The sequence below is a fragment of the Indicator indicator genome, chromosome 1, assembly GCF_027791375.1.
Source record: "Indicator indicator isolate 239-I01 chromosome 1, UM_Iind_1.1, whole genome shotgun sequence".
NCBI lineage: Eukaryota > Metazoa > Chordata > Aves > Piciformes > Indicatoridae > Indicator > Indicator indicator.
This window is the reverse complement of record NC_072010.1, coordinates 108,275,990-108,288,574: the sequence shown is the minus strand read 5'-3', so window position 1 is coordinate 108,288,574 and position 12,585 is coordinate 108,275,990.

Here is a 12,585-nt window from a genome sequence, read left to right as displayed (position 1 = left end):
ATGGCATTAGGTCATAGGCTGGACGTGATGATCTCAGAGGTCTTTTCCAGGCTCAGTATTCCTGTGATTCTGTAATTGCACATTGCATCATCTCAGTAAACTCCTTACCTCAACTGAGAGGGTTTTTTGTGTTACTTTCGGGGGGGGAGAGAGAGCCTGTGGGAGCAGACTGTATCAACCCAGGACCCCATGGATAGTTTTGCCTTTGCCTGAAACAGGACTAACCCAGACCATCCTCCCCAATATTACATGCACTACGGGGCATTATCCCCTTCTACAGTACATGGGAGTTTTGACTGAGCAGGGCCAGATCAATTGGCAGATCCTATGGTGTTAACTAACCACGTGCTAAATGCTTGTCCCAATTTTTAAAGTCCAACCTCCCGTTGTTTTCAGTGTAGTTTATAGTAGTCAGATTTATTGTTTGATTTTCCCAGTGGCTGGTGCATGATAGGGAATGTGATATACACCCACTCAATGCCATGCTTCTTGCCCCAGGTGTTTATGAGGCTGTTTCGAAAATGGGTCCTGTTGTCTGAGTGAATACTTTTTGGAGTGCCATGTCACCTATGGCTTGTTTTTCAAGGCCCTAGATAGTTTTCTGGGTGGCTCATGGTCCCATTGAACTACAAATAATTAACGCTTTTGTTGCTACTCCAAATCCCGCTGAGCTACTTCAGTCTTAGCAGCCTGATCCATCTGGTGGTTGTTTTGATGTTCTTCAATAGCCTGACCCTTGGGTATGTGGGCATCCACACCATGTACTTTCACCACCAGGTTCTATACTCAAGCAGCAATATCTTGCCATAATTCAGCATCCTAGGTGGGCATTGTCTCTTTTTCAGTCAAAGTGTAGTGTAGATCCTTTGTATTCCTGACTCCAAAATCCTAGGGGCCAACCTTAGATCCCCTGGGTGCTCTCCCAGGGGCTCCAGATAAGACTGTTCTTCCCAGTTGCAGTAGAGCACATCTTTAATTTCTTGCTGTATTTGGTCTGGCTGGAATTAATTCTCCTCAAAGCATCTTTCTAGTGCTGTGTTTTGCAGTCCTATAGCTGAGTGTTGATAACACAGCAATGTTTTGGCTACTGCTGAAACAATCATCCAGGCTGTGCTTTTCCAAAATTTCCCTGCCCCAAGAGTACACTGAGGGGTGGACAAGATCTCAGGAGGGGACACGACCAAGACAGATGACCCAAATTAGCCAAAGGGATATTCCATGACATATGATGTCAGCTCAGATACAAGAATGAAGTGAAAGAAGGAAATATGGGGATATTCATCGATGGTGTCTCTCCTTCAGAGAAACCACTATGCATAGAGCCCTGCTTCCTGTGACTGACCACCACCTGATGATGGGAAGCAGAGAATAACATCCCTCTTCACTTTTGCTTTCCATGCATGACCTTTTGCTTGTGTTTATTATTATTATTAAATTGCTTCTATCTTACTACTGGCTTTTGTTATATTTCCCCCTCTCCCCTGTCCATCTAAGAAGGGGAGGGAGAGAGCAGCTTTGGTGGGCATTTGGCCCCCTGCCAGGACCAAAACACCACACTTGTCCTGTCCAGACTGTGCTACTGCATGCACAATCTTCTGTTTAATCTGTTCAAAGGCCTGTTGCTCCTCAGGGCCCAACCGAAAATCATTTTTCCTCAGAGTCACTTGATAGAGAGTCTCACAATTGGGCTGTAGTCTGGGATATGCATGCTGCAGAAACCCACAACCACCAAGAAAGCCTGGGTTTCTTTTATATTGGCAGGTGAAGACATAGCTGCAATCTTGTTAATCACATCCATTGGAATCTGATGATATCCATCTTGACATTTTATTTCTTAAAAAGAGGATCTCCTGGGCAGGTCCTTTGACTTTTCTTCATTTTATGGCAAAACCAGCCTTCAGAAGGTTTCAAAGGATTTTTCTTCCCTTCCTCAAAAACAATGCACTGCAGGTGTTGTGGAGCTCCACCCTGTTCTAGTGCAGTCTGGATCAATCCGTGACAAATGGTGGGGCTCTTTCCACTCCTGGGGCTGTCAGTTCCAAATGCACTGGACACCCCTCCAAGTGAAAGCAAACTGTGGCCTCCACTCTGATGCTATAGGAAAAGAACGAATTAGTGATGTCCGTTGTGACATACCAGCTGGCTGTCTTTGACTCCAGTTGGTACTGGAACTCCAACATGGCAACACTCATCACTGGTGTAACTTCATTCAGGTCATGGTAGTCTGCCGTCAATCTCCAGTCTCCATTAAAAAAAAGACGGCTCTGGTGAAATCTTCTATCAGCCTTCCAGTACCTGACAGGGGCCTAGGAGAAGGCTGGGAAGGGACTTTCCATAAGAGCCTGTAGTGATAGGATGACAGGGAATGGATTGACTTGAGGAAGGTAGATTTAAACTAGATAGTGGAAAGAAATTCTTTACAGTAAGGGTGGTGGGACACTGGAACAGGTTGCCTGCTCCATAGAGGTGTTCAAGTCCTTGAGCAACTTGGTTGAGTGGGAAGTCTCCCTGCCCATGGCAGGAGGGTTGGAACTAGATGATTTTTAAGGTCCCTTCCAACCCAAACCATTCTATAAATCTGTGAATCTACTACGGCCTTACCTTCCTGTGGGTCTGATGTGCCAGGCCATTGAATCCATAGAGACCAGTAAACATGATTGTCCCTTTCTTCCACCTGGGTGAAGGCAGCGTCCTGATCAGTCAATCACTTCTCATAAAAATGACTTTGAAGTTCCCTCAAGGGGATCAGAGTCAAGATCAGATTGCCTACTCTGGGTAATTTCCACTGGAATCTGGAATAGCATTCTTCTTGGAAGAATTCCCTGTTGTGATTGTTTTCCCCTGCAACACATGTACTTGTGCAGTGCAGACTGAAATAGGCTTTTTATCCTCACGTCTTCTCAATGACCATGTAGCTAAAACCATAGGGTACCCCTAATAACTGAGATATAGGACCCTACAGGTGAGGAGCAGGACATGTTCTCTCTAAACTGCTGGCTCTCTCAGGATAGTTTCTCCGCAGCTAAAAAAAAGGCCTGTACAGAGGAGGAGAGAATTCTCTTGTATTGCTGATGTTGGCCAGCCAATTCATCCACCATTTGTCCTTAGCTGTCTTTCCAGGACATTCTGGCCAATGAGCTGACACGTGATGGTGATGCACTTTGTAGAAACTTCCTCCACGTAATTGGTGTGCACAGAATTTCATCTGGATCTATAAGTAACTGCTCATCATCCAGATCATTACAGATCACCTCCAGCACATATAATTCCCTCAAGTACTGCATACTTTTCTCCATGGTGGTCCATTTGCCTGGAGGGCACATAATACCTTCCTTGAAGAGGTACCTCTCCTTCATGCCTCTCGAGTTGTTTTGAGAGGTTGAGGGCTTGTGCCTGTTTTCCAGTTGCTTTGCCAACGTCCCCTTTCCTAGACAGGCAGCCCAGCTGCCTGCCTTCCCTGCCCTCTAATTTCAAATTATTGGTCTCATTATCCCAGCATTAGCACAGCCAGATGATAATGTGCTCGCATGGATGGTGGTCAAAATCCTTTCACACTTCTTGCAGCTCATTCAGGTATACTCATCATACTAAATACATGATCAATAATATTTATATTGCAGCAACTGAATGTTCTCATACATTAAAACACAAACATACTAACCATGAAGTGGCAGCAAAAAAGATTTCTCTGTCATAGGACCAAACAAACTCCACTTTTACTCTATGGTTTAGATCTTGCAAGCAGTTTATGGCTTCTTATATTTATTGCAAGTAGTCTCACTGAAGTAAGTAAGATGAATGGGTCCATAAATCTTCAGCACAAAACGGATAAGGAGAGAAAAAAGAAACATTACTCTTTCCTGGCAATTGATTTGTTCAATCCAAGCAACCAGCACCCAAAATGGAGATTGGGTTCTCTGCCCCCTCATACATTGCTTCAACCTTTCTATCAGTTTTATGCTCTCCCACTTAAGACAAATTCCAAGGAGCTTGTCTCCAAAGGAACTCATACAAAATACAGCACAATCAATTTGCAGAGTACAATTAGTCTCCTTGTAGCAGTATATTTTCTCAGGTGAAGAACATGCTTAACCTGAATCACCTGAATGACTGACAACTTATTGCTCTAACATGATCGCAATGGACACTTACCCAATTCCTATTTCCAAATCCTCTTTTTTTTTTTTTTCACTAAACCTTTTATCTAAGCCTGAGAATATACAAACTTCTCTCTCTGTAAATTTTCTGTCTGATTCTCCAGGCCCTCGTAATCCTGACTGCCCCTGCACACTCCTGGAACTCTCCTTGCCCTACCATGACCCCAAGTCAGCTTCCTAGGGCCATCAGCCTTGCCCCAAAAAGCATCATAGGAAGGCTTGTCCACATCTCAGCTGCACCCACAGACCAGGTTAATCCTGACATCCTGGCCTGACATTGGTCCTGCATCATCCCTATGGGCCCACTGAGGCTGGGGCTTCACCCTTGGCTGCTCTGCTCATGGGCTGGGGGTGGCAGGAGAGAACCTGGCATCCAAACTCTCCCAGACCCCCACATGGATCCCCCCGTGCCTCAGCACCGGAGGACTGCCAACCCTCATGGCAAGTTGACAATGACTGTCTCTCAATAGCATCAAATTATCATGCAAGTGTTGTCTTCCTTTACTCACAGAAAATGGAAAGTGTCATGGCAATACATAGTATCTTCCCAGTTTTTGTAGTTAAATATCATTTAGACCTTCTGATACAAGTAAGTGATTACTTTTTCTCCACTGTGTGATATTAAATAAGTGCAAAAGTAAAATTCATTCATTAAGACATGAACTAAACAATGGAATTCCTTTTTAAATTTGAAAATAGATAATATAATTTCTCCCTTACTGGGTTAGTCCTAAAAGATGGCATTTGCTTAAAAGAAAAAGCTTTCGTTTTTAATTCAAAACTTTTTTCCTTACTTTATTATCATAGTGACTGGACAAATTCTATAAATTTATAGCCTGGCCAGATCACCCTGCTCCGAGATATGGTTCCTTCTGCTTTTTCAGCAACATGATTGATAATGCTTTATATTGGTACTGACCCTAAGCTCAATTTAGAGTTTTGTTTTGGGTTGGTTTTTTTTGTTTTGTTTTGTTTTGTTTGTTTGCTTGCTTGATTGGTTGTTTTTTTTTTTTTTGGTTGGGGGTCTTGGGGGGTAGGGGTGGGGGGTTTTCTTTGCTTGGCTTTTTTAACCACAACTCCAAACATAAGCATTTTCCACACAGAAATGAGCACACAAGTAATAGTTTATCAGGATCTGCTAGGGCTCAAAGAGAAAGTTAGTTACCTTCTGCCAAGAATGCAAAGTGTGAGACAGTTTTTCCTTTTTTTTTTTTTTTGTGTGTGTGCACAATGTTTTCTGTGTCTAAATTAGCAATGACATGGGTAAATAAATTGTTCTTATCAGAGCACCTGAATCTTCTTTTAAATAACTTTTCTTGTATGTTGAGTAATGTCTGAAATACATCAGAGCATGATAAATGGTAGCAAGGCTGAATTTTAAGAAGTTGAGTTTGTTTCTCAAGATATCATACACTATCTTTTCATTATCAGTAATTCACAATAGTTGTATTTACTGCTCATCTGTAAATTAAAGCAGGACTAATCTTGAAGTCAGTGTGTTGAATTGATTGACTCTTGAGGTATCTGGATGAAGTGCATGCATCATTTGATGAAGTCTGGCTTTTTCTGACCAAGACACATGACTATATGAAAAATGTTCAGTGGCACGCAAATGTTAACAGACTCTGAATCAGTTTCCTCAGGCTCAGTTTTTCAGTACAAGGAGACTTTTATGCTATTTTTTAACGGTGCCAATGACATTTAGGGAAGCACACATTTAAGATATCTGCAAGGTCGGAACTTAAAGGTCTGTGAAAGGAAGAAGATACTGTGAGGACTTTATTGAGTGAAACATTTTTTTCCTATGTATGATCCCTCCATTTTCTGGCTGCTATGGTTTGTTAGAGCTTAGGTGGCACTTAGAAAGTTGATGCCTAGGCAAAAGAAAAAACAAACAACAACAAACTAACGAGTTTTTAGGGAAGTGAAGGAGGCTTCATTTTATTGGTGATAAAGAAGAGATCATAGATGTTCCTCTTTCATTTCAGGAAAGTGGCTGAGCTGCATTGTCTGGGGTGTGTTTCACCCATCTTTCATCTTAGTGGAATACAAATCAGCATTGCATTACAATCCTGTTTCACTACAAACTGTGCCTGACCTGCTATCACCAGTTTCTGATGGTGCTAACCCAGTTACAAGACTAATTGGAATGCTCAGATTTCGGCAAAACAAGGAACTTTCTGCTGATCATATCTTTTGCTGGCAAAAAATAATTACCTTTCATTTTTTGGGGAAAAAAAAAATCTTTCAATGGTAACATTTAGGGGACTGATCATTTAGGGGGCTGATCATAATGGGTTGCAAGCTCATCTGGAGACTGAAGATGCAATAATGGTATTTTTTAATACCAGTGATGTATTTTGACAGAAAAGAGAATAAAAAATTGTAGGGCTGCTTGAGCATTATTCAATACTTCTATAGCAGAGGGAAAATAATCGATATGCCTCTATTTGGCAATAAGACTCCTAATGAATCAGACATCTTGACAGAAATACATTTAGTAAAAATAAATGAAACTACAACACTTCATTAAAGTAAAAGTATCTTTACTATTAATATACAAATGGTGAAGAGTGACAAATAATTGATATACTTTAAGCCATACTTTCAATGTCTTTCATAAATACAAAACCAGCATCTGCGATATTACTTCTTTTTACAGTATAGAGATATATATATACACAGCATTTCATAGGGACATAAGATTTTTAAACAATAAACAAACCAGCTCCAGTGGTAGCTAACTGATCAATATATAATTCAGGTGGTATATACTGCAAGTGGGCTGTTGACTTGTGGAATAACAAAAACAATATATGGTATGCTTTAGCTTATACTGTACACAGCATACAAATACATACCAAGTGCTCATTGTAGCAGGAAAGCTTCTTTTTTTCTTTTTTTTCTTTCTTCTTAAACCTTGTCTAAAAAGTTCAAAATTCTTAGTGAGAACTCTACATCATGAACAACAAAATTATTTTCCGGGGGGAGAGTGGTCTGACTGCTTTATACATGTATCACTGATCTACAGAGACTCCAAGGGTTTGCTTACCCTTGTCCCAACTCTGAATTTCAGGTTTTAAAACGTAGCCTTACATGGTGGAGAAAAAATAATAGAGCAGGGTTAATATTCCTCCTCTGGTTTTCACAACCTGCAGTACCCTGCCTTTTGGCAACGCCCTCCAGCAGCCTCTCTTGCCTCAGTAGCTCCCCATTTCCTTTGTCACTGCTAGGGAGAAAAGATCCCAGCATCAGAACCCTCTCTCTGTTCTCTCTGGTAATGGCTTTCCTGAATTCTGTCAGCACTGTATCTGGTCATCTTGCCCACTCCTAATCTCACCTGTGACTTAAAAACTGCCAATACAAATTTGGCAAAAAAATATTTATTTAATTTCACCTGATTAAAAATGGCAAATATTCAAGTTTGAAAGTCAAACATCATGAAGCTTGCAATGCCTGTTAAGAGGAAAGACAGACTCTAATTTCTTAGAACCTGATCCAAAGTTAATTTGTAATAGAAAGGCTTCTTTTTGGTCTGGGTTAAAATAAAATCATACAAGACATGTATATATGTAGTGGAAATAGTGAAGATCAGTTCAAACTTAGTGAGTGGATTGGGTACTCCAGGAAATGAAATTAAAGAAAAATCTGAAAAAAGGGGTGGATTTTTTTTTTTATATTTATTTAACCGTGGTAGCTTTGAGTTGATTAGCACAAGTACCTAAAGCAAAGGGATTTGAGAAGAAACATCACTTCTTGGGATGTTTTCATCTTCACCTAAGGAAGTGTCCCAATCACAATTAATTATTTAGAGAGATGTTTTGTTTCTCCCATTCCTGGGTATATACTAATAAAACTGTGATAAGATATATTTATCAGTGGTTCCTGATCAGTACCAACTCCTGAAAGGAAAGCTTTCCTCTGTGCAAAAGTTACCACGAGCCTGGCAAGGAAAGCTTTCCTCCGTGCAAAAGTTACCACGAGCCTGGCAGGACATTTAAGTTCTACTTACACCTAGAAGTCCAATTCACAAAAGTGACTTGATCAGCCAAGGACATGTAGAGCCTGCTGAGATGGATGGATTAAATTCAGGACCCACTGAACTCAGTCTGTGTCTTAAATCCCAGTGAGATTTGGGTTCCACAGTGGCCCCTCTTGCAGTGCTTTCAGCAACCCCTCCATAAATCAATTTGTAAGAGGGATCTTCAGCTTTTTCAGCAAATAGTCTTTTTGGAGGCCTTTTATTTAGGAATAAACGTCATCCAATAGACACAACAATTACTCTACAAAGATATTACTTCCTATGACAACTTACACAGAGATGGTGAGGCCACAAATGACTGTGAAAAAAATATTCACGGCAGTTTTACTCCAGAGGTCAAATGGTGGGAAGATTTTCCACATCATCTTTCAGATTTGAGAAAAGATGTAAACATTCTAGGTCTAAGTATCTAACAGAACTAAGGAGACTTTCTGACTCTTCAACTTGATAAATTGGTCAACACCCCCTTACACAACCCCCATGTGCTCTACTTGAATATTTTCATCAGTCATACACCCACTATGACCCTCACTAGAATTGTGATCTCAATAGATTTTTGCAAATTTTGTGTTTAAAATTGAAAATACTATCTCCGGTTTAATTTAGATCAGTATTTGAGCACATTTGAACAGAAACATATGTAAGGTAAAGCTTTCAAATATTTTAAACAGGCTTTGTAGACAAATTACTGAATATTTTTCTTTAATAAAGCAAAGTGGCATGCTATCAAAAGGCACAAATACATTTCCATTATCCATTCTAGGAAACAGAAAAATGCCATGATCATTATACTACAGTTTGATGATTTGCACTTAAATAAATAATTACCATCATAAAAAGAAAGGAACTTTTTTTTGGACTAACATCAATGCAGAGGCTGAAGACAGCAGGTGGAATTTACTATACCAGGGACTGTTGTCAAACAGCCTTGTAGGTGACTGCCACTGTGTAACTACATTGTATATATCTATGAAGAGATAGAAAATAAGCCAAATCCTGCAAACTCTCCTATGAAAGTACATCCATCCTCCTGCTCACACAGACTCCCACAGTCAGTGAGATGCCATATGAGGGTGGGTTCAGCCACACAAAATTTCTTGCAAGACTGCAGCCTAAATAAATTAATATTTGTCACATTAGGCATTAGCATTACTAGAATAGCAAATAATTTTGCAACCACAAAAAACCCTTAGAAGTCAAAAAAAGAAAAAAAAAACACAAACAAAAAAACAAACCCAAAGAAATAAGCAAATAAACCAGAAAAAAAAACCTCTTCAGAGTACATTTATATAATAATTTTAAAACATTAATTAAAACTTGTTACTGTTGTGGCAAATTAGAATGCAGGTCTACTAAAAAATATATCAAGAAGGTCTAAGTAATTTAAATTAATTTTACTCCTCATTTTTTGTTGAATAGAGATTGTCACTGCCACATTCTGTATCATTAATAACTTCAAAGGCTCCTCCTACTCTCATCCCTGGAGTATGTTAGTCTAACAACTCAGATTATTTTTACAAATAGTTATATTTTGTCAACTCCTCTGACATTTCATACTAACACTTAAAATTACTTTTAGACAGTAAAAGTGACATTTATACAGATACCTGTTTTTTCTTTTTAGTCTAGAATAAGAAAAGAAAATAAAGAAATTGTGTTATTCCAGATCTACATATATATTACAAATTACTATATGCTGTCCCTCATTTGGAAATATTTGCAAATACCAGTGTTATTAATAATTTTTCAGTTATATTTTGGCTTCTCCTGCACAGCACAGAGTCAAAGCCCAAGAGATTAATTACCTATTAACACACAGACCAAAAGGTATGCTTGAAACAGGCCATAAGTAATTTAGAACTGTAATTCTCAGCCCTCATATAACCCAACTGGCAAGAGACTTAACAGCAGGAAGAAAATAAATACTCTTGGAAATAGCTTTTGATTTGTAATCCAATACAGTGGGAAATGCTTTTGCTTGCAATATCATAATGATTTTGATGTATATTTCACTGGTAAAGAGTAGCAAAGAGGTATTAATAATATATGTGCTGATAAGACCTTTTAAATTCTCCAATCTCTGTACATTGTAATTACAGGCCATATAGGAAAAATTAACTAAACAAAGAAAAGCCAAGCAACAACAACAATAAAAATATAGCTATTAGGCCATGAAATGGTTTTGTGCAAGCCTTGGTAAGAAGTATTATAATTTGAAATGCCTGTGCAGTTGAGCCTGAACACTGTTAGCTCTGCCCACATCATATAGGAAACTTTTTGTGCAAATAATCATTCTGGTTTCAGAAAAAGCACTCTTTGTCTAGTGAAGCTTGACTTATGTAAATATGCATGGCACCAGCTAACTTTGTGATCGCAAGAAGGAGAGAATGTTTCCCACATCTGCAGGAATGTTTCCAAAACCTGCGTCCTGGTAAAAATAGTTCATGAGATGATGGGGCTGCAGATGGTCAAGCCACACCAACCATGTTATTTTCAACTGCTGGAATTTTCCAGGTCCCTTCCCTGCATTTTGGCAGAAGTAGAAAGCACAGATACAGATACATACCTCATAGAAAAAATATATATATTCATATACATAAATGAGACAACTTATTCTCTTAATTATAGGTTAGAGGGCAGCCCAGCACACTGTGTATTGAGAAAGAAACAGGACAGAAATTAAATGGACAAGAAACTATTTGGTAGTACTGCCTGTGCAGTACATGGGAGCAACAGTGAGAGAACATGTCTTCATCTTTTCTTCACCCAAAAGCAATTCCTTAGCATTTAAAGAAATGCCTTCACAGAAGTTTTAAATGGGTGTCCTTCATGGTTTTCATCCCACATTGCTATATCCTCTTACCCATTCTTTTCACTTTGGTAACAGTTTTGTGGGAAATTGGCCTCTTATCCTAACTACATCAGCAGTATGGTTATGTCCTCAACTACTTGGTTCATTGTAGGCATTTCCAAAATTAAGGAAAACGTGCAATAAAAACTCCCACAAAGTGACTTGGTTTTGAAAAATAAGAAAGATCTATGAATTAAATATATCCTTTACAGCTCTTTTAAATGTACAGGTTTTTAAATGTAAATGCTTGGGTTAACAAGAAAGCTAGCCTGCTATTTTCTTCAAATTTAATGACATCCTTTTAAATTTCACTTTCAGTTTTATGCATAAAAGGCAAACACTGTGATGAGAACAAAATACTCAGCTAAGGGTTGATGACTCCTCTGAGAAACTGGAAAGTATAAAGACTTAAAATATGAGCAAATTTCAGAAATAGTGTGGAGAGGATGTAATTTGCTGAGTAAAGTACACTTAAACCTCAGGTATGACTTAGATGTGGAAAATCAGAATCAGAGAACTGTTTTGTTTGATCATCAAGTACAACCATTATCTAACTCTGCTAAGTCTGGTGATAAACCAAGTTCTTTAGCACCACATCTATGTGTCTTTTAAACACCTCCAGGGATGGTTATTCAACCACCTGACTCTCTGGGGACCCTATTCCAGTGTTTGAGAACCCTTTCAGTGAAGAAGTTTCTTCTAATATCAAACCTAAAGCTTTCCTGGTGCAACTTGAGGCAATTTTCTCTAGTTCTATCACTTGTTACTAGGGAGAAGAAACTAACACCCACAAGGTACTCTACAATGTACTGCTGACAGGTAGAATTTTTCACTCTAGTTTACTATATGGTTTATATACTTCTTCCAAAGCAAGACTTTGAAGAGTTTGATAGGTATGGATAAATTATACTGGAAATGAAACAAAATATATTGCTCCAATTAGATGGATGATTAAATCAATCATAATAAATTTTACATCAAATAAATCAGTCCCATTTCAGAGTGGTTCATATTAACCAGAATAATAAAAAGGATTATTTTAACCAAGTCTCAACAAGAAAAAATATATTTGGCCTATTACAAGATGCTGTTAATTAATAATTTAGAACTGTCCATAACTGTTCAGCCACAATCATTCTTTCCATCTGTTCTAATGAGTTTTATTAAGACAAAGGGTATGGGATAAGTGCTACTTAAGTAAGGTCAGCTTTTAATATTTCATGTACTGATTTGTGGAGAAAATCTATATACTACACTAAAATGCAGGCTTTTCCTTGACTAAATTATTAGAACTAAAAGGAGAAAAAATACTCTATAAATATACTGGGACAAATAATTTTAGATTTTGTTTATTGTAAGGTCTTATTTGAAGCCAAGATTATGATTTTCTTTTCACACTTTTGCTGCATTTTGGTTCATATGCAATGTTCAAAACCTTCATATTGAAAACCTGAAGCCCTGAAAATCCTGGAGGCTTTCAGAATCACACTCATGTAGTTAGGAAGAGCTCAAATACACTGCTATGAAATATTTAG